We start from the raw sequence: 24176 nt of genomic DNA on the forward strand, positions 1-24176 counted from the left end.
TATGACAAAAGAAATGGTGGGAAAAATCATAAATAAAATTTTTGAAAAGACAGACAGTGGGAGGTAGTAGAATAAGAATTATGAAAGAGTTGCCAAAACAAGTGTTAACTGACAGGATTATATATAAAAAACTAACAGAAAAATTATGCGACAATGGAATGAGATACAGATGGATAATACCTGAAGGTTTGAGCTTTGAACTTCAAGGGAAAAGGATTACAATTACAAACACACAGGAATTGCGTAGATTCTATGGAGAAAATAAAGAATTTGCACCATGATGGATTACACATTGATATCTTGGAATGTAAACTGACTAAATTCACCACATAAAAGAAGGGCAACATGTCACTGGATAAAAAAACAAGATTGTAACATAGTTTGTTTACAAGAAGTGCATATTAGACAAAAGGATTATAAATTTTTATGGAATAAGCAACTGGGACTAGAATTTTATACATTGGCTGAACAGAAGAAGAGAGGAGTAATTTTTTATATTAAAAAAGAATTAGATCCGAAATTGGTTTTTAAAGATAAAGATGGAAGGTATAAAGAGGTGGAAATTACATTGAATGCTAAAAAAAATTATTGTTGGGACTTTATGCTCCAAATGGTGCAAAGGACATTTTCTTTAAAAATATTATGCAACATCTTGATGAAGTGACCTATGGGCAAATTTTGTTGATGGGGGACTTTAATGGACCAATTCAGAACACAATAGATAGATTTGGGAAGAAAAAAACTTGATAAAGAAGGGAAATTGCCAAAGTCTTTTTTTGAGCTGGTTAAACAAGAGAATTTGGAGGATATATGGAGGAAGTTCAATCCTGAAGTACGGGACTATACCATTTTTTCAGCCAGACATAATTCTTTTTTTAGAATTGACATGTTGTGGGGTACCAAAGATTTGGGACTTATAACAAAGAAGATAGAGATTTTACCCAAAATAGGAGCTGACCATAACCCAATAATGTGGATTACAAAATTGTCTAAAAAGTCGAGAACATGGAGATTAAATGAAGATTTACTACAAAATAAAGAAATAGTGACATCTTTAGAAAAGGAAACGAAAGCTTACTTCCAAGTCAGTGATAGAGAAGATATAGAATTTCAGACTGTATGGGATGCCTACAAGGCAGTAATGAGAGGAATATTAATAACATTGAATAATAAAGATAAGAGAGCAAAAGATAAACAGATGTTGGACATTCAAAATGAAATTAAGAAAAAAGGTGAATTAAGAAAAAGGCCAGGAAAAAAGAAAATTATAAGGGAGATTACAATATTACAAACACAAATGAGACATTTGTTAAATAAGGAAATGGAATGGAATTTGAAAAAATTACAACAGAAATCTTTTGAGGGAGCAAACAAACCTGGAAAGTACTTGCCCTGGCAATTGAAAAAAGAGAGAGAAAGTAAAATTATTAATAAAATTGTGGCTGATGGAAAAGAGATGGTAGATCAAGAAGGAATAAAGAGGGAATTTTTTAAGTATTATGCTAAATTATTTAAGGGTGTTAATGTAAAGAAAGAAAAAATTGAAGCGTATTTGCAAAAGATCAAAATAGCACCCTTATCTGAATATATGGAAAAATATCCAATTGAAAAAATAGAAATTGAAGTAGCGATTAATGTAATGAAAATTGGAAAGGACCAGATGGATATATGGCAAATTTTTTTAAAAAGCTTAAAGAAAAATTCGTACCAAAACTTCAAAAATTGCTGAATGCAATAAGATTAAATGGGAAAATACCAAACACATGGAAAGAAGCTTTAATTTCGTTGATTCCAAAGGAAGAAAGAGATGTCTCAAATGTAAAGAATTATAGACCAATTTCATTATTAAATAATGATTATAAGATATACACAAGAATCTTGGCAGAACGGCTTAAACAATATTTAATAAATTTTATAAAGGAAGATCAAGCGGGTTTTCTCCCTAAAAGGCAAATAAGAGACAATATTAGAACTGTTGTAAATATTGTAGAATATTATGAAAGACATCCAGAGAAGGAAGCTGAATTATTTTTTGCGGATGCAGAGAAAGCTTTTGACAATTTGAACTGGGACTTTATGTTCGCAGTAATGGAAAAAAATAAAGTTGGGAAAAAACTTTATAAGAATGATAAAGGCAATATATACTGAACAATGTGCAAGGCTATGTATAAATGCAGATCTTACAGATGAAATGATAATCAGCAAAGGTACAAGACAAGGTTGTCCATTTTCACCATTGTTGTTTATAATGACTCTTGAAATCTTATTGATGCAAATACAAGATGATGAAGAAATAGAAGGAATGAGAATTAAAGGATTTACTTATAAATATAGAGCATTTGCAGATGATATAATGTTTATAAATGAAAATCCTACGCAAGTTACACCTTTGTTAGCTAAAATACATGAATTTGGAGAATTGGTGGGACTTTATGTTAATAAAGACTTTATGTGGGACTTTATGTGGGAATTGGTGGGACTTTATGTTTTTGTTAACTTTATGTTAATAAAGAAAAATCAAAACTTTTATGTAAAAATATGCAAGTAAATAAATAAAAGGAATTGCAGAGGTTAACGGGATGTGAAGTTACCTCTAAAGTAAAATATTTGGGTGTGGAAATAACAATGAAGAACATTGATCTGTTTAAAAAATAATTATGAAAAGTTATGGCGTAAAATGGATGAAGATATGATAAAGTGGAACAAGCTTAATTTGTCATTGCTTGGTAGAATAGCTGCAATTAAGATGAACATTTTGCTGAGAATAATGTATTTATTCCAAACTATTCTGATTGTGAAAGACAGTAAATAATTTAATAAATGGCAAAGAAAGGTTTCAGAATTTATATGGGCTGGAAAGAAACCAAGGATTAAAATAAAAGTTTTAATAGACGCCAAAGAAAGAGGAGGATTCCAATTACCAGATTTAAGATTATATCATGAAGCAGTTTGTTTAGTGTGGATAAAATATTGGGTGACATTATTGAATAAAAAACTTTTAACGTTGGAAGGTCATGGAAATAAATTCGGCTGGCACGCTTATATGTACTATGGGAAGAAAAAGATGGATGGTTTTTTCTCTCACCATTATATAAGAAATAATTTGCTAAATATTTGGATGAAGTATAAGAAATATGGTGATGCGAGAAAACCACTATGGATAGTGCCAGCAGAAGTAATAAAAATAACAGCTGAGTCAGGAGAGGGAAAATGGATGTCATAGAATCAACTATTAAAAATACAAAGTGGTAAAATAGAGTTGAAAACTGCTGAGGAGCTGAATTATAAATATGATTGGTTTTAAATGCAACAAATAAAGAGTTTGGTGGAAAGTGATATTAAAACTGAAGGAATAAGACGAGAACAAACAAATGGAAAAAGTTCTGCTTGGAGATAATGAAAAATTAATTTCGAAAATCTATGTTACTTTTAAAATGGTCTATGGAAGATGAAGTAGTGAAATCTCAAATGATTAAGTGGGCAATTAATGTAAATAAAGAAATACAGATGGACACATGGGAATATTTGTGGAAGAACTCTATGAAACTCTCAACATGTCAGAGTATTAAAGAAAATTGTTTTAAGATGATGTACAGATGGTATATGACTCCTAAAAAGTTGGCAAAGATGAACAATAAAATGCCAGATAGATGTTGGAAATGTAAAAAAAAAATGAAGGTTCTTTCTACCATATGTGGTGGACTTGTGAAAGAGCGAAAAAGTATTGGCAGATGATTCAACAAGAGATTTCTAAAATCTTGGGATATAAATTTAAGAAAGTTGCAGAGACTTTTCTGTTGGGATTACAAATGGAAAAATTTCCAAAAGAAGATAGAACTTTAATCTGCTACTTACTCTCAGCTGCTAGGACATTGTATGCACAGTAGTGGAAGCAAGAAAAAATACCAGAGAAATGGGATTGGATTGTAAAAGTTATGACATGGAGTGAAATGGACAAATTAAAATGAACCTTAAGAGACTATGGTTTAGAAGTATTTAAGATGGAGTGGAAAAAGTTCAGAAGATACGTAGAAAAAGAGTGGAAAATAAAAGGACATTGGACAATTTTTGATAATGACTAAGTACAAAAGGGAGGAAGATATTAATTTTGGTTCTTATTAATTAAGGGTACCTTTAATATTAAGATTTTAAGTATATAACACCGGCGGGGGGCAAGTAACAGGGGGAGGGGTGGGTAGAAAGTAATATATGGAATAGATTAAAAAAAGTAATTATTAATTATGTAAGAAATTGAAATTTATTACCATATGTTACTAATAAAATTGTTTGAAACAGGAAGGGCTGACATTTATGGGCATGAATAATTGCTGGTAGAGACGGCCTGGTTGGGAAGCTGCCATCCCTCCCAGATTAATATGTTTTTGCATCCATGAGGAAAATTACAAACCCCTCTGATGTGAGTAGGATCTGACTACTGGCTTTTACTTTCTGGCAGCCAGGGTTCCAGAACTGATATAGGCCAGGACCTTCACCACACTTTGAGGGGGAGAATTGTAAAGGAGTGGTTGTCTCCTTGTTTGGTATGCTTAAGTGTTTGTGCTATGCACCCACATTACAGTTGGAGATTAATTAATTTATTATTGTATGACATTGTGTGTAAAGTAGCAAGGAGATCCTAAAAGTGTCTGGCAGCCAGAAGTTCTATCTCATTTAGTGTTATGCACAACTAGGTGGTAAGCTAGACTTGTTTTAAAGGCTAGAGATGTTTCAGAGGTGGTTTGCCATTGCCTGCCTCTGCACCACAACTCTGATATTCCTTGGAGGTCTCTCTTCCAAATACTAGCCAAGGCTGGCCCTGCTTAGCTTGCGAGATCTGATGAGATCAGGCTACCCTGGGCTATTCAGGACACAGTTGGAGAGATCTCTGCTTATACCTATTTCTTCTGTTGGCAGTGGCAGAGAGGGAGGGAGAAAGCAAATGGCAGGTAATGCTAGTTTCCCAAATTTGGTTAGAAATCTTTCTCTTTTTATTTTCTTTCTTAGAACCTGAACACTCAGTTCTGTATACCTCCTAGAGATGTTGGTGATTAATAAAGCTTTGCTTTGTTTAAGAACTAAAAAGACTGCCTCAGTTTGTACCTGTGAGCCTTGCTGTACCCACATTTCCAAACAGCCTCCTTTGATTGCTCTTCTGACATCAAAGTAACTCCAGGTGGGCAGCTGTGTTGCTGTGATGCAATAGAACAAAGTTGGAGTCCAATAGCACACTAAAGACCTACAAAGTTATATTCAGAATGTAAGTTTTTGTGTGCATGCACACTTTGAAGTGCGCATGCATGCGAAAGCTTACATTCTGAATAAAACTTTATTGGTCTTAAAGATGCTACTGGATTCCAACTTTGTTCTATGACATCAAAGTAGTGAGAGGAGTGAGTTCCAGGAGATGGTGGTGGCTACCAAAGTGAAAGGCACCCAAAGCTTTTAAGAGAATGAGAAAAGGGTGAAGGATCCCTACAGGGAAAGCTGGATTTCCCTCAAACAATACAAATCTTTTCTATCCTCTGGGAGAGGTTGCGTTTCATTGGCTTACTTGCTGGTTGCACAAGCTGAGAAAAAGCGAGAGAGAGAGTCTGGGGTGGGAAATGTTACAACACCAACCTTTTATTTAATGTTAGCTACTTTAGAGTGAAGAAATATATCTAAAGCTACTCCTTGCCCCCGCATACAACCAAATTTTGCTCTGTTGTAGAAAAAGTACAAGGTTCAGGAAGAGCACCCAAAATGAAGTTATAATAAGCTAAGCAGCACAGAGAAAAAAACTATTTAAAAAGTTAAAAAAGAAAAGAAAAAGCTTTTATTTTTGTGATCTTTTCCTAGGTCTCTTTGGGGATGCCTGAGCTACTTTGTGCAAAAAAGGGATAAAAGACTGTGAAAATAAGTGCTAAGCACAATAAAGAATTTTTTTAAAAAAAATTAAAGTGTGATTATTTCTTAAGAAAAAATGACTGTCTAATTACAATTAAGCCTTCAAACATGCAGATTTTAGAAGAATATATATACACACACAACGCGCCCCCACAGTAATCCAATAGTAATGGCACCAATCCAATTTTTCACAGAGACAAAATGTTCAAGAGACTTCTGAGGTTAGACAGTCACTTTTCTTAAGAAATAATCGCACTTTAATTTTGATAAAAATTCTTTGTTGTGTTTAATGCTTGTTTTCAATGTCTTATATTCTTATTTTTCTGCATCTTTGCTGGCTGTGATTCCTCTAGAAGATTGTTGTTGAGCTACTTTGCAGCAGCCATAAGCTAACTGTTGAAGAGGCTCCTGTTGGAGTCTCTTCCAGTTCTATGAATTTTTATATAAATAGAGAAAACTGTAGTACTGAGCCTACCTACCACATCTGCCTGTAGCAGAAACAAATTGCTCTCTCAGTAATGTGATTGATAGCCAGGGCCTAGGCAAATTAGGTGATTGCCTAGGGCACCAGTGGTCTGGGGGTGAAGAATTGCCCCCTCTCTGCCCTTGCACCCTCCTCCCCCCTTAGCAGTGTGGTCTGATGCCCTTCAGGGGCCTCTATAGCCAGCACTGTCAGGGAGGCAGCTGAGGGAAGCTGCAGCCTGCCGGAAATCTCTCTCAGGTAGTCAGTGGGGTAGCCATGTGCCCTTGGGTCAAGCAAGGAGGGTCAAGTGACCAGGGCCCCCATGATACTTGTCACCGCCACTTCTCTCTCCCTGCCTCAGCCTGTGCGGCAGCAGCTGTGGGGGGGGGGCTGGAGGCTGAAGCATGCTGCTGGGCAAGGCTGCATCCCAGCCAGGCTGTCAGTCAGAAGAGATTCCTGGCTGTGTTCCAGGTTGGTGCACTAATACAAGCTCAGAGGCTCCTGCCTGACTGATGACAGCTGGGACTGCTCTTGTGCTTGCCATAGCTCTGGCCAGTGTGGCCACTGCTGGGTAGTTGCAGCCACATCTCTGCTGAAAAAAAAAGAGGCGCACACACACAGACACACACACCGAACAAACCCAAAGTGAGCAGCTTGCTCTGGAGGAGTTGGGGCAGCAGCAGGGAGACAATGACAGGGCAGCTGGTGGGCGAGAGAGGAAGGTCACAGGCAGGTAAGCACCATGTTTGCTGCCACCTCCACCCTCCAATTTGGCTTGTGGCTCTCAGAGTTTGCAACTGCAGGCAAAGGCTCTGTCTATCTCTCTCCCTCCCCAAGTTTTGTTTTGGTCAAAACTCTTGGCCAGCTGCAGGTCAGGGAGTTGCAAACTCCCCCCTCCTTTTTGCCTTGCCGGTGTTGGTTTGTCAGGATGGCAGGCGATGTGTGTGCCTGACCTCTGGCTGAAGGTGCTAAGCCTCTAAGCAGCCCTGCGAGGGGGCTTTTTAAACTTCTCTTGGCACTTAGCCTGCTGAGGGGTGGGGGTGAGTGGTTGTATTGCAACAGTGCTGATTCTGCCCCTTCGTGTTGCTGCTGCTGCTGCTGCTGATACATGCTATTCAGCAGCAGACATGCCCAGAGGGAAAACAAGAATAGGGTTCCCCCAAACTATCGTGACTGCTTGCTGCTGACTCAGGAGATGGAGGTCATAAACTGAAGGGAAGGTGTAATTGAACAGCCCTTGACCTCTGGCTCATCTTTGAACCTGGAGACTACGCTTCATTCTTTTAACTAAGTGGAAATATTTAACAAGAAAACTGGGATTTGAGGAAGGGCATGACCTCAGTGGGGTAGAAGCTGCATTTATGCATTTCTTGGATTTCAATCACTGACTGTAGGGTTGCCAGCTTCAGATGGGGGAATATAGAATTTTATTATTGGTTTGCAACATTGCAAGCTCATTTGGTGATGAGGAAGAGAAGGAGGGTGGGGGTGAACAGGGGATTGGGCTCCGGTGGCTTCGCCATTCATCAGTGGAGTGGAGTCTTGGTGGGAGGGCCAGGCCCACTGAAAGGGGAGGGAAGGAGGAAGAAGGATAACAGTGCAGAGGGGGGGCACAAGTACTTAGCCTTGCCTAGGGTGCCAAACAGTCCTGTTGGTGCCTACACCCAGGGTTTTTTTTTTAAAGTAGGAATGCACAGGAACTCAGTTCCAGCTGGCTTGGCATCAGGGGTGTGTCCTAATATACAAATCAGTTCCTTTTGAGCTTTTTCTTTAAAAAAAAAAAAAAGTCCTGTCTATCATAGGACTCAGTGATGAGGTATTGATATCTTGGGCATAGAAAAGCTGTGTTTGGCAAGTGTGCTCATTTGCCATAAACCCCCTGAAAATAAAGTGCTTTGCTGGTTCATAATCCTGTCCTAAAAGCTAAGCAACCTGTCATTTAAAATATTAGGGGTTAATCAACCTGTCCTAAAAAAGACGATGGGTCGCCTTATCATCCATGGAAAAATTCATGTCTTAATGCTGTACTTCAGCTAATGAGATCGTATTTCAGATCCACACAATGCATTTTTGTCAGTAGCTTCCTCAGTCTGGCTTGTTTTAGAAAGCATAATATACAAACCAGGCATTCATGGATGTGGCCAACAACAACCCCAGTGATTATAATGCTGCCTTATTTCCCAGGCCAGTGTGATTACAGAAATTGCTGCAGATCCTAGCTGTGATCAGCTGGCTAGATTGTTTGCTCAGGCTAAGGAGGATTGCTTGTACAGATGATGTGTGAATCAACCCATGGATATTTCATGACAGGCTCAGAAGGAGAAACTGTTTAATAAGCGTGCAGAGTAGTGGCAACAGAGGGGTAGTGAAAATATTAAAGTTACGATAGGATACAATCTAATTATGACTGACTTGGGTTTAGAATATTTAGAGTGCTGTTGGTAGCTGCTCCCTTTGGAGTTTTTGTTTACCAAGCTTGCTGATTTTATGTGCCCTAACAGAGTTTTTTTGGGGGGGGGGAGGCGGCAGGAAGCTTTTGTGCAGAACATGAGGCATGACTTGCAAATATGTGGTGGGTATTGGAAGACTTTTTCATGCTAAACTTGTGACTTCTGGAGAAAAGATGACTTTGCATTACCTTTTCTCATGGAAAGAATTTGAGACTAGCTGTTTTGAACAGAAATGCATGAGGACAGGAAGGATTTAACATGTCGTTGCAAGAAAGGCTGACCTCTTGCCAGTTGCCACCCAAATACTACCACCCCTTGCTGTGGCAAAACAAAGGGTGGCCCGCCTTGCCCCCTGCAAGGTGTCCAGGAGCTAAAGCTGCCACTGCAAGCCTACTGCCTGAGCCCCAGACAGGGTGAGCATGGGCAGCAGCAGCTCTTCTTTTTTTGTCTTGTCCTTTTTTGGCAGCTCTTCTTTTTTTGTCTTGTCCTTTTGAGGGGGCGAAGAGGAGCTGTAAGTGGTTGGGTCCCCTCCCAGCATGGAGTCAAGGGCAGCTCCCTTCTTGCCCATTGGCTAAGCCCACTCTGGCTTCTTGTGGTTTGCACCCAAAGGAGGATTGCTTCAGGTATAAATGAGGCTTCCATGGGGATGTTTCAGGAGACCTCCCCACTAATAAAATTCTCTCTTTTTATGCAAAGATTATAAAAAGGAGCATGCTGGCTTTGTCTACAGGGAATTCATAGAATCGTATAGCTGGAAGGGCCCTCCAGGGTCATCTAGTCCAGCCTCCTGCACAATGCAGGAAATTCACAAATATCTCCCTCTAAATTCACAGGATCCACATTGCTGTCAGATGGCCATCTAGCTCTGTTTAAAACATCCAGGGAAAGAGAGCCCACCACCTCAGATTGTCATTCTCAATATTTCTGACTTTGCAATTTTCAGTGTTTGCAACTACATTTAACTCGCAAACTATCCCCTTATTTTGACTCTGCTGATCTAGCCCTAATCATCCAGTACTGTAACCTCCAGACTGGACTGTATGAGGGGCTGCTTTTGAAGATGTCAGTTGGTGCGGACTGCAGCTAGACTGCTGTCTGAGGTTAGCTGCTTGGAACATATAAAACCAGTGCTGCATTTGTTGCCGATCTGCTTCCAAGTCCAATTCCAGGTCCAATTCCAGGCGTCTGTTATCATCTTTAAAGCCCTTCATGGCCTGGGACCATCCTTCCTCTTAAGCCAATGACATAGGAGCTCCTGAGGAAGGATCACATTATAATCTTAAGTACCTAAAAGAAGAAAACATTCAAATGACCTTGTAGTGATTTGAATGGATACATGTGTGTTCCTTTAATTGTTGATAGGTTGCACTAGAGAAAATGGGTGAAAGAGGGGGAATAAGTGAGTGTGGTGATTGGTTGGTGGCTGAGAGAGTGTGGATGGAGCTAAGAAGTAAGAAGTATGTGTGTGGAGAGAGAGAGAGAAGTCAGTTGGAAGTTAATTCTCAGCAGAGTGACAGCAGTTAATAGTCAGTCATGGTCAGTCAGTTGTGGTCATTCAGCAGTCTGTAGAGTCTGAGAAGCAGTCTTCTGATTAGAATTCCATACTTGTGCTGTGAAAGGTGTTAAGATTCTAGAGAGGAAAAGCAGAATACTTTAGAGGACATATTATGGGCTAGATAAGGAGCCAAAACTTAATATTGTCAGAGTATTATATGAGTGTGAGAGACAGAAGCTGTCAGAAAGTTGAGTTAGGAAGAGAAAGGAGGATTTGAGAGTACAAAGTGTGTGAAGTGGAAGAGTGACCTCTCAGTCAGAAGTTATTACTATTCACTGAAGAATTAAACTATGAACATCTTGAAACCAATATTCTTATTGTACAAATAAAGTTTTATTTTGTTTTATATTAACCTGGAGTCCTGTGATTTTAATAACAGTCTCATCCTCAGGGCCACATAGTCCAATGCAGAAGCTTTAGAGCTTGGGCACAATTCACTGGGGAACGTTAAATAAAATATTCAGAATTAAATTCCTGGTGGCAGCATTACATACTTTAAAGAGGAAAGTTGTGATAGGCCTCTACACTTTAGAATGGATAGCACTTATGCCTGGTCTATATTTGACCTGGGCTGTCACTGAAGCTCAGGTCAAAGGGAAATGGCTAGAGATTTCCTTCCGCCTCCTTAAACAAGATTGAGAACCATGCAGATTCTGAAAGGCAGTGAATGTATGTGAAGCTTTCAGAGTAACAAGCAAATGTTCCCTTTTGTTTCTTTTTATATTGATCAACAGTCTTTGTTCTCTACTTACATTGCTAATTTTGTAGAGTTATTTGTATTGTCTATGAATGTTTCACAGTTTTTATATGCGATCTATGACATTTAGGAATGATTGTGAAGTCAGACTTTACACAAAAGTTTCCTTTAGTATCTGCCCACATCATGGGCACCAAGGAAAATAATTAACATGATTGTATTATTTATGATCCCTATATTGCAGGATTGTGAAAAATGCACTCCATTTGGCACTTAGTATTACTTTTTTTTTGGTCCCCTAGGAGTGCATGTATGATGCCAGGATCAACCTCTCATAATCCTTGCAGCATTGCCTTTGCAAACACTATGTGTATACATGTCTTCCCCTTCATAGTTTCCAGCAAACTGGCAACACATGATTATCAATCTCACAGCCTGCCTTAATACCTGAAGTCCTTGATCCCCACTCCAGTCTAATGAAATTTTTGGGTCTACTGTTCATGGAGTCCATCTAGTGTGGTCCCAGAGAGTTCTCTCAGCTGCAGCTGCTGTATTTAAGGCGTATTGGCCTCAATTAGCCACCCAGCCACTCCAATCCCTCCTTCTCTGACAGAGCAGGGTGCCCGTCCTCTAAGACTCTTTCTCTTGCAGCTCCACAGACCTTCACTTTCAGGTTCTCTGAAGCTCTGCCGCTTCCTGGTAAACAGCCAGCCCTGCTTTCTTCTTCCTGATGAGCTGGCTGCTCCCCACTCTTGTTTCCAATGTCATTGTTGTGCGAAGTCCCTGCTACATCTTCTTAGCTTCCCTACCCAAGCATTCCCAGGTCAGCTTTAAATCTCTTCAGCCAGCCAGTCTGCTCCCACCTTCTGCCCCATAGGAAGCCCCTAAGGGAGAAGGAAAGGCCCAACCCTCCCCCCCAAAGAAACTGAAAAACCCTGCTGCCCAACAGCTGGCCAATTCCAAGGGCCAAACTGTCCAGGTGGCCAAGACCAAGTTGGCTGAGAGCCCATACCAGGGGAGGGAGAAACACCAGAACCCCCAGCGGCAATGTTAGGTGCAGCAAGAGTGGCAGGATCCCATGGACTCCAGGACCAAACCAGCCCAGTATATGACTGTGCAGTGTCACCAGCCTTACCCACAGTTCCAATAGGCACCAGCACTGACCCTGATTCAGAAGCCCCTGGAGATGGAACTGATCCCTTGTCTGAACCGCCAAGACCCATGGCTTCTCCTGCGATGTTTCCAGCAGACCTGCTCTCGAGGATAGACAACCTAGTTAACATATCTGCCTGAAGGGCCATCTTAGAAGCTTTTCCCAATACTAAACCTTGTGAGGGAGGAATACCAGATGCTTGCTCCAGCGCCAACAGCTGTTGCCTAATAGCTGCATTAACTTTGTCCTCATCATCTGAAGAAGACAAAGGCAGTGGTGGCCTTTTAGGCGGGGCCTTAGGGGCATTTGGCGCAGGCTGCTTACCCTTGGATTTACCTGTCAGTAAAATGAGTACCCAGCTTGCTGGGGGGAAAGTGTAGATGACTGGTAAAGGCAATGGCAAACCACCCTGTAAAAAGTCTGCCATGAAAATGTTGTGAAAGCAACGTCACCCCAGAGTCGAAAACGACTGGTGCTTGCACAGGGGACTACCTTTACCTTTTCTTACCAGACATCTCTGCAAAGCCCAAGGGTGAATAAAACTACACAAAATTACACCAAAATGACCGCTTGCTAAACACCCAAAAATGGCCGCTCACTGTTCAAGAACAGCCCCAGGAAACTAAGATTGCCTCCAGTGAAGCTGCCTTATACTGAATCAGACCCACAAAATGGCCACCCTTCCACAACCCTTTAAAATGGCCACTGTTCCACAGTAGAAGAAGGGGAAGCCAATATGGCCGACTCTGCCCAGGGCAGCCCCACACAGCGCAAACTGGGTAATCGAAATCAAAACCCACTCCCTCAAAATGAAAGAAAAGGGAATTTACCCAAATAAAATTGGGTGTGAGTGTATGAAAAAATACCCCCTTGCCACCCTTGAAACTCCACTCCTAAAAGGGCGGGGGATTGGGTTGAAACAGCAAAGGAGGGGGGGCAAAACAGGCTGGTAAATGGAGCTCCCTTTTCCCCCTTCCAAAGCTCGCCGCAAATGCTTGGGACCAAAGCAAGCCCCGATCTTTGAGCCAATGCTGTCTGGCTCTGCTCTCCAGGTCAACGCAGCAGCCACCTCAGCTGCGCCGCGCCTTACAGGCTTATCAGTGATCCGATCGCTGATAAGTGAAACTGACAGGCCCTAGCAGGAGGCAAAGGAAAACGCTCCCCCCAGCCCTCCGATCAAACGAGAATGTCTCAGAGCGTTAAAAGAATGCTCCCGTCTCTGCAGTCCCTGGCACTGAAACTGACACGAACAAACAGGAGCCAGCTTGCAGCGGTCCTTCCCATCCAAACTTCTGCAGGGGACTGAGATAGGGGGCGGTTGGTCCTGCCATTATGACAGCAATTCCCGCCCCCTCAAAAGCTTGCCCAAACGGGCCGCAAAAGTCCTCCCTTCCCTTCCTGGGAGGCAAAGATGCTCCTGCAGCCTAGCAGCGTTGCTGCTGGCTGCTAGAAACGGATTAACCTCAAACAAAACATATTGGTGGACATTTTCCCATTTCTTGTATTGATTGATAGAGTAGAAGGAAACAATAAATGACTCAAAAATAAGGATTCATAGGTTTGATTTGCATAAAGGGAGAAGTGACAGCAAAATGGGGGTTTTCAAGTTAAAACAGCAAGGATATGAAATTTGAAATCATCCCTATTTCTGAGTCTTTCAGTATGCTTCCCCCTCAGTTGTATCCTTTTGTGTCAGTTAAGTGGTAACATCATGCTACCCCCCTATCACTCACTTTAAGAGGAGGGTAGCACTTTTGCACTCAGTGTAAGCCAAATTGCCCTCAAAGGAGGTTGGGGAATTAATAGGTGGGCAACTATAATAATAATAATAATAAATTTTATTTGTATCCCGCCCTCCCCACCTAGGCAGGCTCAGGGCGGCTAACAGCATTCCATAAAACATACAATAATCAATAAAACCTTTAAATTTAACAATATAAAACTTTAAGTTTATATATGGTTCAGCGGGATACAGAATCTATGTTTGTTTGTTTGTTTATTTATTTATTTATTACTTTAAATTGCTATCCCGCCCTCTCCGCAAGCGGACTCAGGGCGGCTGAGGATGTATACAGGATGTAACTTCCCGAAACTCTCACTGAATTGACAAAGGACACTAATTAAGGACACTAATTAAGTAAAATAATTATACTTTTATTACAGAAAAATATAAAACATGCATACCAGGTAATGGATACATACAACACACATACAGATCTAAGAAAACAGAGATAAATGTACAGGGGTAACGCGAGGATGGACAAACAGGGTAATAATTACCTATTGTAGGCTTTGAGGAAGACTCCAATGGTGATGAAAAAGGAAGATGGGCGAAGGACCCTCAACTGATCAGGTATCGGGGGCGTATCTAAACAGCAGGGTAGGGGTACTGTCAGATGCACACTTGTGGAGTGTAGGGTCAGAGGTTATAAGCCCTTGAGCCCTTGGGGGTAGAAGCGCAGAGGATTATGACACGGGGTCAGATGGGACATGATGCGGCATCACATGGTGTGCTACCTCAGGAAAAGGGGAAGTTCTGGACTGACAGTTTGGGCAAGGCATGGGTGGAGGGGATTAAAAACATTATACAAACTTATCTAAAAGTGACTAAAGAGAGCCAAATTGATACCTAAGGTGACACCCAGTCTACACAATAACTCTGGCTCTTGGTAGAGCTGATCTTCCTCTTCTTGCACCTCTGGCTGGCACCATCCTTTGTCTAGAGTTCCATTTGACAAAAGCTTGGGTAGTCCAGCAGGATCCCCACCTAAGATAAGTGTGATTGCTTTATGCAGATGCTTGAAACAGCTGTTGGATACGTGAGCCTCTCGCTTCTCTGTCATGGAGTCTGACAGTGCAGGAAAATGGTCGCTGATGATGTTAGCCTAGCAACACATCTTTCATGGACAAAGCTGGAAACCACTTGACTGGACAGCTCATGGTGGTGCTGCTTCTTCCACTGCAACAGCCAAGACTGTGCATGCATGGAGCGGCAGGGAACCCGTCTGTACTTCTGGCTAGCACCCTTCCATGGATAGAGAGTGCTGCTGTAAAGCTGAGGCAATTAGTATTCACCTAAGTCCCTTAGAACATGGCAGGTAAAACCCACGTTTCAGAGCAGATGTGTGTGAGTTGAAACTCCAGGCACCCTGGCAACCAAACGTGTGATCACGATGTCCATATATAAGTGAAATTAGGGGTCTCTCGCTCACATCAGGACTGATTCCCATCCTACTGCCCAGAATTTTTATTCAATAAATTCTTGGAGATGTTGTATAGGATTTTGTTTTTCTTTTTTTTAAAAAAAGAGCTTTCCAGGGAAAAAAAAAACACCCCGTTATGGTATTCAAGATTTGTGCAGTTTCATCCCTGACAATTACCACTAACCCTTCAGCTGAAACGAATAATAAATGTCCAATTATTACACTACATTTCTAAGAGTCAGAATCTCCAGGTGAAATAATGAGATTTGAGAGCTCTTTTATTTATTATGAGAAATAAAAAAGAGAAAAAGCTAAATCTGACACTTGAACTAATGCCATGAGCATACCAGAGAAAAGCACAGAAATGCTATTTTTAGAAAACTGGTCCACCAGCTTTCTTTCAAGTTCAAAAGTAAAACAATAGTAATAATTGTATTATTCTATTAATAATTAACTATAGAACCAGTGTAAGTTAAAAACTCTCCCATCTGATTCACATGGATAGGATTCAGGGTGAATTTAAGGCACAATTATGTTCATGGGCAGGGCTGGCTTGCCCACTAGGCAGACTAGGCAATTGCCTAGGGCACCAGCAGCAGCAGAAGAAGACTGCAGATTTATACCCTGCCCTTCTCTTGAATCAGAGACTCAGAGCAGCTTACAATCTCCTGTGAGGTGGGTAGGGCTGAGAGGACTCTCACAGCAGCTGCCCTTTCAGGGACAACTCCTGCAATAGCTATGGCTAACCTAAGGCCATTCCAACAGCTGTAAGTGGAGGAGTGGGGAATCAAACCCGTTTCTCCCAGATAAGAGTCTGCACACTTAGCCACAACACCAAACTGGCACCAAATTGGCCCTCCCCCCTCCCCATGCCCTACTTTGCCACTCCTCCACCCACCCCTTCCCCTCACCTGGCCTGCCTCCTCTCTGCTGTTTGTTGTCTTCTGGTCTCAGTGTCTTTTTTTCCTTTCCCACCGCAGAAGTCTAGTCAGACTTCTCGAGCAATGCACCCACAAATCAGTGCAATTGAACCTCTGTCATTCTCTGGCATTGGAATGAATGCCAGTTTAGTAGCAGTTATCATTGGTTGAGTGTTCTCAGAGATTTCAGGCTCTGATATTCACAACCAGGAAGAAGTGGTTGTTACCCCCACACAAAGTGACATAATACCTCAAAGCGCAATCCTTTTTCTTCTGTCGCATATTAATTAGATAAGCAAGATAAGACAATGTGAGAGCCAGTGTGCTGTTTTGAATGTTTTAAACTGAACCCAGATCTCTGTTTAGCCATGAGGCTCATATGATGACCTCGAAACAGTCACTATTGTTTTAGCCTAACTAACTGCACAGGATTAGAAACAGAAAATTGGGTTAATGTTACAGTTGTTCTCTTAGATACATTCAGACGATGGTGGTGGAAAGTGCTGTCAAGTCACAGCTGACTTATGGCAACCTCATGGGGCTTTCAAGGCAAGAGACATCCAGAGGTGGTTTGCCATTACCTCTCTCTGCATCATGACCCTGGTATTCCTTGGAGGGATCCCACCAAATACTGGCCAGGCCGACCTTACTTAGCTTCCAAGATGTAATGAGGCTAGCCTGGGCTATCCAGGCCAAGGCCTTCAGACAATAGTTGGATAGTAAACTGATAAGCAGAATTCAGATAGACATATCTACAGTAAGAAAGTGGACAAAAAAAAAAATCTAGTTTATAGGCTACATTAGTTCTATGGGACTCTCACTGGGCACTGCTCTGTTATTCTGACAATTAAATGTTATAATTGTTTCACCTACATATGACTTGAGAATACAGCTGTGAGGCAGTGGAATCTTACATCTTCCAGAAGGCCCTTGCCAAAGAGCAGATTAGGTAGTTCAGTGCATATCCAGTTTTAAAAGGACAACTCTAACAAACATCTGCTGCCAAATTTTGTTCGAAGTATAGATGCAATTAAAGTTTTGTTTTGGACTGTGGTGCAAAGGAGTGCTTTTCCCTGTGCGTGAAAACTGTTATTAAAGCGAAGGTAATCCACTGTTTACCAACCAAATGGCTTGATCTGGGTTTCTGCAAAAGCTGAAGATAAACTATACTACAGAATTCTATGCTAAGGTGCATTTGGCTTAGTGGCAGATGGTAAGCATAATACTATAATTATCCAGAGAGTGCCTACTGATTAACTTTAAACTCCAGAAATATGCACATTTTCAACCAGTTTATCCAAGTACAGAAAAATTCACCAAGGTAAAGTGGATGCCTGAAATGGGATGGATTGGGTCCAATGCATGCATTTGCTTATGCTGTTTTTCTCCTCAGTCGGGACTCAGAGCAACTTACAACATTGTTTTCCCCTTATTCATTTTCTCACGACAACCCTATGAGGCAGGTCAGGCTGTGAGTATGGTATGGGCTCAAGGTCACACTTTCATCGCATATGTGGGGATTTGAATCTAGGTCTCCCGGGATCCTAGTTTAAACTGCCTACCCTTGAATTCCTCAGGTGTCCTGTGGTCGTGGGGCTATGGTTACAGGGCACCTGGGGAAGCCAAGTGAAGGCAGCTCCTGGATCAGCTGCTCACTGCTGCTGCCACTGCAGACCAGCCAGAGAAGAGAGGGGGTGGCATTTAAATGCCTCCCCTTAACTCCCCCAGCCATGCAGCTGCTATCTTGTGTCCCCAGCTGGCCTGCTGCAGTAGGCTGCCTGGGGAAGGGAATGGGTGGCAGAGTGGGTCAGTTTGACTCCCTTTAACTGATGTGCTCTACCTCCCCTTCCCTTTTCCAGCAGGCCCACAGCAACAGGCCAACTGGGAAATGAAGACAGATTTTTAAGATGCTTTCTTTTCGTTTCCCCAGCCAGTCTGCTGTGGAGGTCTGGCTGGGGAAAGGAAGAGAAGGGAGAGCTGGTCAGTTTCAGTTGACTGAAAGTGAGCTTTTTTCACTGTGGTACCTAGTACTTTCAGCAGCATGCCTGACTGGAAGTGAGCTTCAGAGTTCGCTGAGGCAGAATGAACTGAATGAACCAGAAGAACCATGAACCAATGGAGTAGTTCAATGGAGGTTTGTGGTCTGTGAAAACCCTGAACTTCCAATGATTCTCCATTTTCTGATGATTTGAATGTATTAAATAAACTTAAATCTTTAAAAACCCCACCCTTTATGACGCAAACTGACAACTAAACTTTAGATGGAAACCAGCAGGGGTTTTTTTGCTCAATGTCAGTTACTTCTCCACCTTCTTACAGCTTCTGTTTGGCATGGCTTTTGTCCCTGTGGGTCCCATGATCCCAAAACATGGACTTTTTGGTGTTCATAGGAAGTTCTTCTTTTGTTTTTCACCAGTCGGAAAACTGGTTGAATCTAAGGGTGTGATCAGACTAGGAAGTTGTCGCAGCAGTCTGTCGACTTTGAAAAAGCTGCTCCAGGAAGAGACACACTACGGCATTCAGATGGCACCTAACACAGGCATGAGTCGTGCATTTACACTGCATGTGCATGGCATGTACATGGTGAGCCCTGGCCATTTAGATGGCTGGAAATGTGCAACAGAGGTGCAGCAAGAGGTTTGCCACCAGGAAGTTCCCGGCATTTAAAAGTTAAATGTGCATGTGATTGTGCCTCTTTAATGCTGGCATTGGGGTGACTATCGCAGGGCAAAAATCTCATCGGATCACAGCCTAACATTTAACTCCCACAGAGAATTGCTGAGAAGCTCTACATGAAAATCGCTGCTGAAAGTACTAGGTACCACAGTGAAATTTCTGGGCGCCATAACAACCTGCTGCTTGGGTTTTTTTGAACCTTTACTCTGAAGTTTACATTGAGGTTGTCTTAAAAAAAAAGATTGTTATAGTTTTGTTTTTGTTTTTTTAAAAACACAGTTCTTATAAAATATAATGAAACAGACTGAGCTGATTGCTACTTATGGAAGGAGATTTAAGCTAGGCTAGCTGGGAGAATATACTGATACTTTCCTTGGCAAGAATATCCAGTGTGTGAGTCCAGTTCTGCTCTACCATTCTGACTGTTATTACACAAGATCATTGTGGAAAAAAACATACATCATAATCGGGTTTCTATGGTATGATTAGTCCAGATACAAGCTGTCCTGGAACTTTCTTTCAGAATGCATTTTAGAGGCAAAGTGTGTTAAATCAATTGAAGAAACAAAGCAATGCTCATTGTGGAGCCTGATATTTCATACTATTTCATACTAGAGCCTACAATTTCAAAATAAAATAAAAAAAATAAAAAATGGGTGTACCTTCCCCTTGGTATAAATATTTTAATAACAATACATAAATCTCTACTGAGGCAGTCTCAAGTAACTATGATACTAAGCCAAAGACAGTGCAATTGTAAGTAGTTACACCCTTCTAAGCTTATTGATTTAATTGACATTGGACTGAATTGCAATAGAGTGCTCCAAGAAAAGTTACAGGGAACACTGGTTACAGCATGTGATACTTACGTTGGAAGTATATCATTTGTTGTGGAGTCTATCTGTTTAAAATGTCATCTCAAAATAATAGGGCAGATGAGTCTGACAAACTAGAAATGATAAATAAGAAATGAATAGATCTCCCAGCAATTTTTTTTTACTGGCAAGTAATTCAAAATTCAGGTCAGGGCTGTGGTGTGCATGTGATGTGGATGTCATTTTTAAATGTGTTTTGCTGTAGAGTGCTGGATTAATATGAGCTTCATAGTGTCATTTGGTTTTACAGGGATTTCAGGTTTCTGGGTTGTAACAGATAGCTCCTTACAAGAAGTGATTTCAGGGGTATGGCTCATTTGCATGGCACTGTGATATGATCTGTACTTCCTGGAAGAGTCTCTGACATTCAATTAATATAGGAAAAGAAGTCTTGCTTGGAAGAGGAAATGGCAATTCTAGCCACATCTGTCTCTTAACTAAGAGTTATTTCCCCAAATCCTGAACAGAAGATGATGATGCCATAGTTCTTCCCTTTTTTGTCCAATAACAATTTCTTCAGGGTGTAAAAAGTTACCTAGAACAAATGTTCATTGTTTAAGTAGCATAGGAAAAAAACAATAACTGGGGAGAAAATGGCACAATTTACTGAGAGCCTGTCCATTGCTGCAAAATAATTATTATTTCTTTTTTGTTGTTATTGATTGAGATATTTCTACCCCACTTTTCCATGCAGTGGGGACCCATAGCAGTTTACAGCATCCCTGATTAGGCCTCCATTTTATCCTTACAAGCATAATCCTGTGATTTCAGTTCGTCTGCAAAAGAATGACCTGCTCTAGATAATCCGGCAAGCTGCTATAGCACAGTGAAGATTCAAACCTGGGACTCTCATATCCTTGCCCACTTCACCGTGCTAGCTCACATTATAATAATATGATCTATTTATGTCATTTCAAAAACTGCAGAATTTGTCTTTCATCATACAATACTGTATGTCTTGGATGAGAATGGGGCAAGACAGTGTTACAAATTTATACTCAGTCAGACTAATGATACTTGGGTCCTGATTTCAATAGGGGCGGTGGAAGTTCAGTAACTGCCATGTTTACCCCTGTTCAAAACCCATAAAATATTTCTTGTTGAAGCATACACATTTAAGCACTGGACTACAAAGACCGGCCAGGTCATCCCTTTTCTTTCTTTCACCAGAGGATGAACTGAAGGTCACTACTGTGGAAATAGAGTTTGTTGGAAGCCTTGATAACCATATAACTTGTTTCCATGCTCAGATAGGAAAAGAATTGCCTTCCTCTAAGTTCCCAAATATGAAAGCTTTGGACATGGATAAATTAAATCAGTTGCTAAGGGCACACTTTACAAGCCATGAAGGGGATCCAACCTGTTCATTGTATTCAGTAGGAGCAATAACTTCAGATAAACATGCCAGGGCACAAAATATGGGTCATACTGCATAAAGTTTGATGATGGCTGCAGCCATTAAATAACTGTGAATTGTACTACCTTATCTATCTGAGGCACACTGTGATTATGGAATATGAAGCACTGGGTTCTCTTTAGCCATAAAATTCTTTGTTGAAAGTATCACGTTTTTCTTATTGTGGTATCTTTTCCTTAGTGAAGTTCAAAATCTGGAAGACTGAGATATTTGAAAAAGAAGAATGAATAGCTCATTAAAAAAACAACAGATTTGCCAGTCTTGAACAGCATTAGGGATAAAAAGGTTTTTAAAAAGTGTTTCAGTGAGAAGTTTCAGAAACAGAACAATACTGAAGAAAGATCAATGTTGTTTCGCTAAATATATTTTTCTTGAATATGTCAGTTACGTTCTGACAACACAGTAAACTATAGTTTGTTTAAATGGGTCAAGAAACCCTGACTGGTCCACCACAGTGATTCCTAACATAGTGCCTGTGAGTGGCATGATGCCACCAGTGGGCTGCTTCTTCACCAAAGCATCTCTTCCCCAAAGCAAAGGCCTAGCTTGGTTTTCATCCACCTCATTGGAGAAGATGTTTCAAAAGAACATAGGAGGCATCACCTTTATGTCTCCAGGAAGCAATTATTTTGAAACAGATGACTGCATCACGGAACCATGCTTGTCTCGGCAACTCCCAATATTTTGTGATTAGCACCCCACGAGGTCATGAAGCTATCTTACACTGAGTCACACAATTGGACTAAAGATTACTATTGTCTATTATAACTTATAGTGACTCTTCAGGGTCTACAATAGATGTCTTTCACATCAAGTGCTATCTTATCTTTTAACTGGAGATATTGGGGGATGAACTTGGGATCCTTTGCATCATGTAAAACAGATGTTCCATCATGGCTCTATGGACTCCATTTTGTGATTCCCCCAGTGGCTGTCATTTTGTGGTTACATGAGTTACATATGAGATGAGAAGGAAAAAGCCAAGCTGGCAGCTGAGCAATATTGCTGCACTGGGAACTTTACCATGAGGAGGACAGGCAGAGCAGGAGATATATATATATATATATATATATATATATATATATATATATATATATATATATATATATATATATATATATATATATATATATATATATATATATATATATATAAAAATTAGTATTTGTGTGTGCGCATGCATTTGTGTGTGCTGGAAGTCATGGACTTGGACATTCAGAAAGGTGGTTTGCTATTGCCTACCTGTTTCCTGGCCCTGGTATTCCTTAGAGGTCTCCCATCCAAGTACTTGCCATGGTTGTCCTATCTTAGCTTCCAAGATCTGATGAGACTGGGTTTGGCTGGGCTAGCTGGATCAGGGCAGAAAGAGAGAGTTTTGAGAGAGAGAGAGAAAAGAAAAGTCAAAGTCTAGCAAAAGAGAAGGGGTTTACCTATCCTTAGTCTGTTGAGCTAGGTCTGTTTAGCAGAAGGGTGATGATCCAATTTAGAGGGCAATACTTATGCCCAGGGAAAAATGCTAGATTAACGAGAGACTTAGACAGAGCACCCCCACCCCCATCATATGTAATAGGGATGCCAGCCTCCCAGCGGGTCCTAGTGAATCCCCTGGAATTACAGCTCATCTCCAGACTACAGAGATAGTTCCCCTGGAGAAAATGGCTGCTGTGGAGGCATTGTACCCTGCCCTTTCCAGGTTCCATCCACAAAATCTCCAGGAGTTTCCCAGCTTGGATCTGGCAACCTGATTTCTTCTTGGTGGCCAGAGGGGACCTGGCAACTCCAAACACAATACAAATTACAGTTTACAAATGAGCTACCAATTGTGTTTAAAATTTCATCTTTTGCCAATAGTCTGCACTGATTTGATTATAAACCACTGTTTTTTCTCTGTGAATGATGTCTTTGAATTTATGGTGCCATGCCAGGTTAAAATAGCTGATCATCTGTCCTGCTAGTTCAGGGACAAAAGGAACAAAAATGTTATGAATTATAGTATCACAACCGAAGACCCTTTTGATTGGCACCCACAGCTATGTTTCAAGACTAAAAAGTGTGGCACAGAAAATAGCATTCAGTCTTACAGAGTAGGCCCTGGTACTTTCTTAGAAAATAATGCATAGCACATCTGTGCTTTTTTTTTTAAACCAATACATTGTATTTGGATACTGTTTAATATTCTCTTATACCTAACATGGCTGACCCTTTCCCATCAAGTACTGTAATAAGGTAGGGGAATCTATATGCCAGATGTAAAGCAGTTTCTTTTCCAATATGCAAAAACAAATTGTTTTCTTTAATGTTCAGGACAGCTCAAAATTATCAATCCCACTGGAAGAAATAGCTGGAGTGTCCTTTTTTTTGTTGTTAATGAAAGTGGATTTGGATTTTTTTTTTTAAAAAAAAACAGAGCCTGGGCCCTGGTAATAAAGTTTTACTGATCCGTGAGAGAGGAGGGGAAATCAGTTAGGAGGATATGAATTCTGCTGATCACAGCAGCAGCCATTTATTTAATGTAGACTCAGGGCTAAGAGGAAACAAAATTGTAATATTCCTCTGGATTCCTTAAGGGGCTGTTTGGAATACAACATATAACTAGCAGAGCATACTATGTCTAGGCAAAGTGTGAAACTAGCTACAGTGTTAAATGAAGATGAGTCCACATGGCTGCTCGGCTGTGAAGGCTAAAAATGTATTAGGAGCAGAAAATTCTGAAGCAACCAGAGTATATATATATTAAAGGTCCAAGGAAAGCGAAGGATGCCCCACCTGTCTTTCAGAGGATATTATTTCTCAGGAGGCTCTATATAGCTAGTTTATAGTGAAACATTTTTAAAAAGTATTCTCAATGAATGCTCATAGACAGCATAAACCTTTTTCCCAC

Source organism: Heteronotia binoei, chromosome 1, assembly GCF_032191835.1.
Source record: "Heteronotia binoei isolate CCM8104 ecotype False Entrance Well chromosome 1, APGP_CSIRO_Hbin_v1, whole genome shotgun sequence".
NCBI classification, from domain to species: Eukaryota; Metazoa; Chordata; class Lepidosauria; order Squamata; family Gekkonidae; genus Heteronotia; species Heteronotia binoei.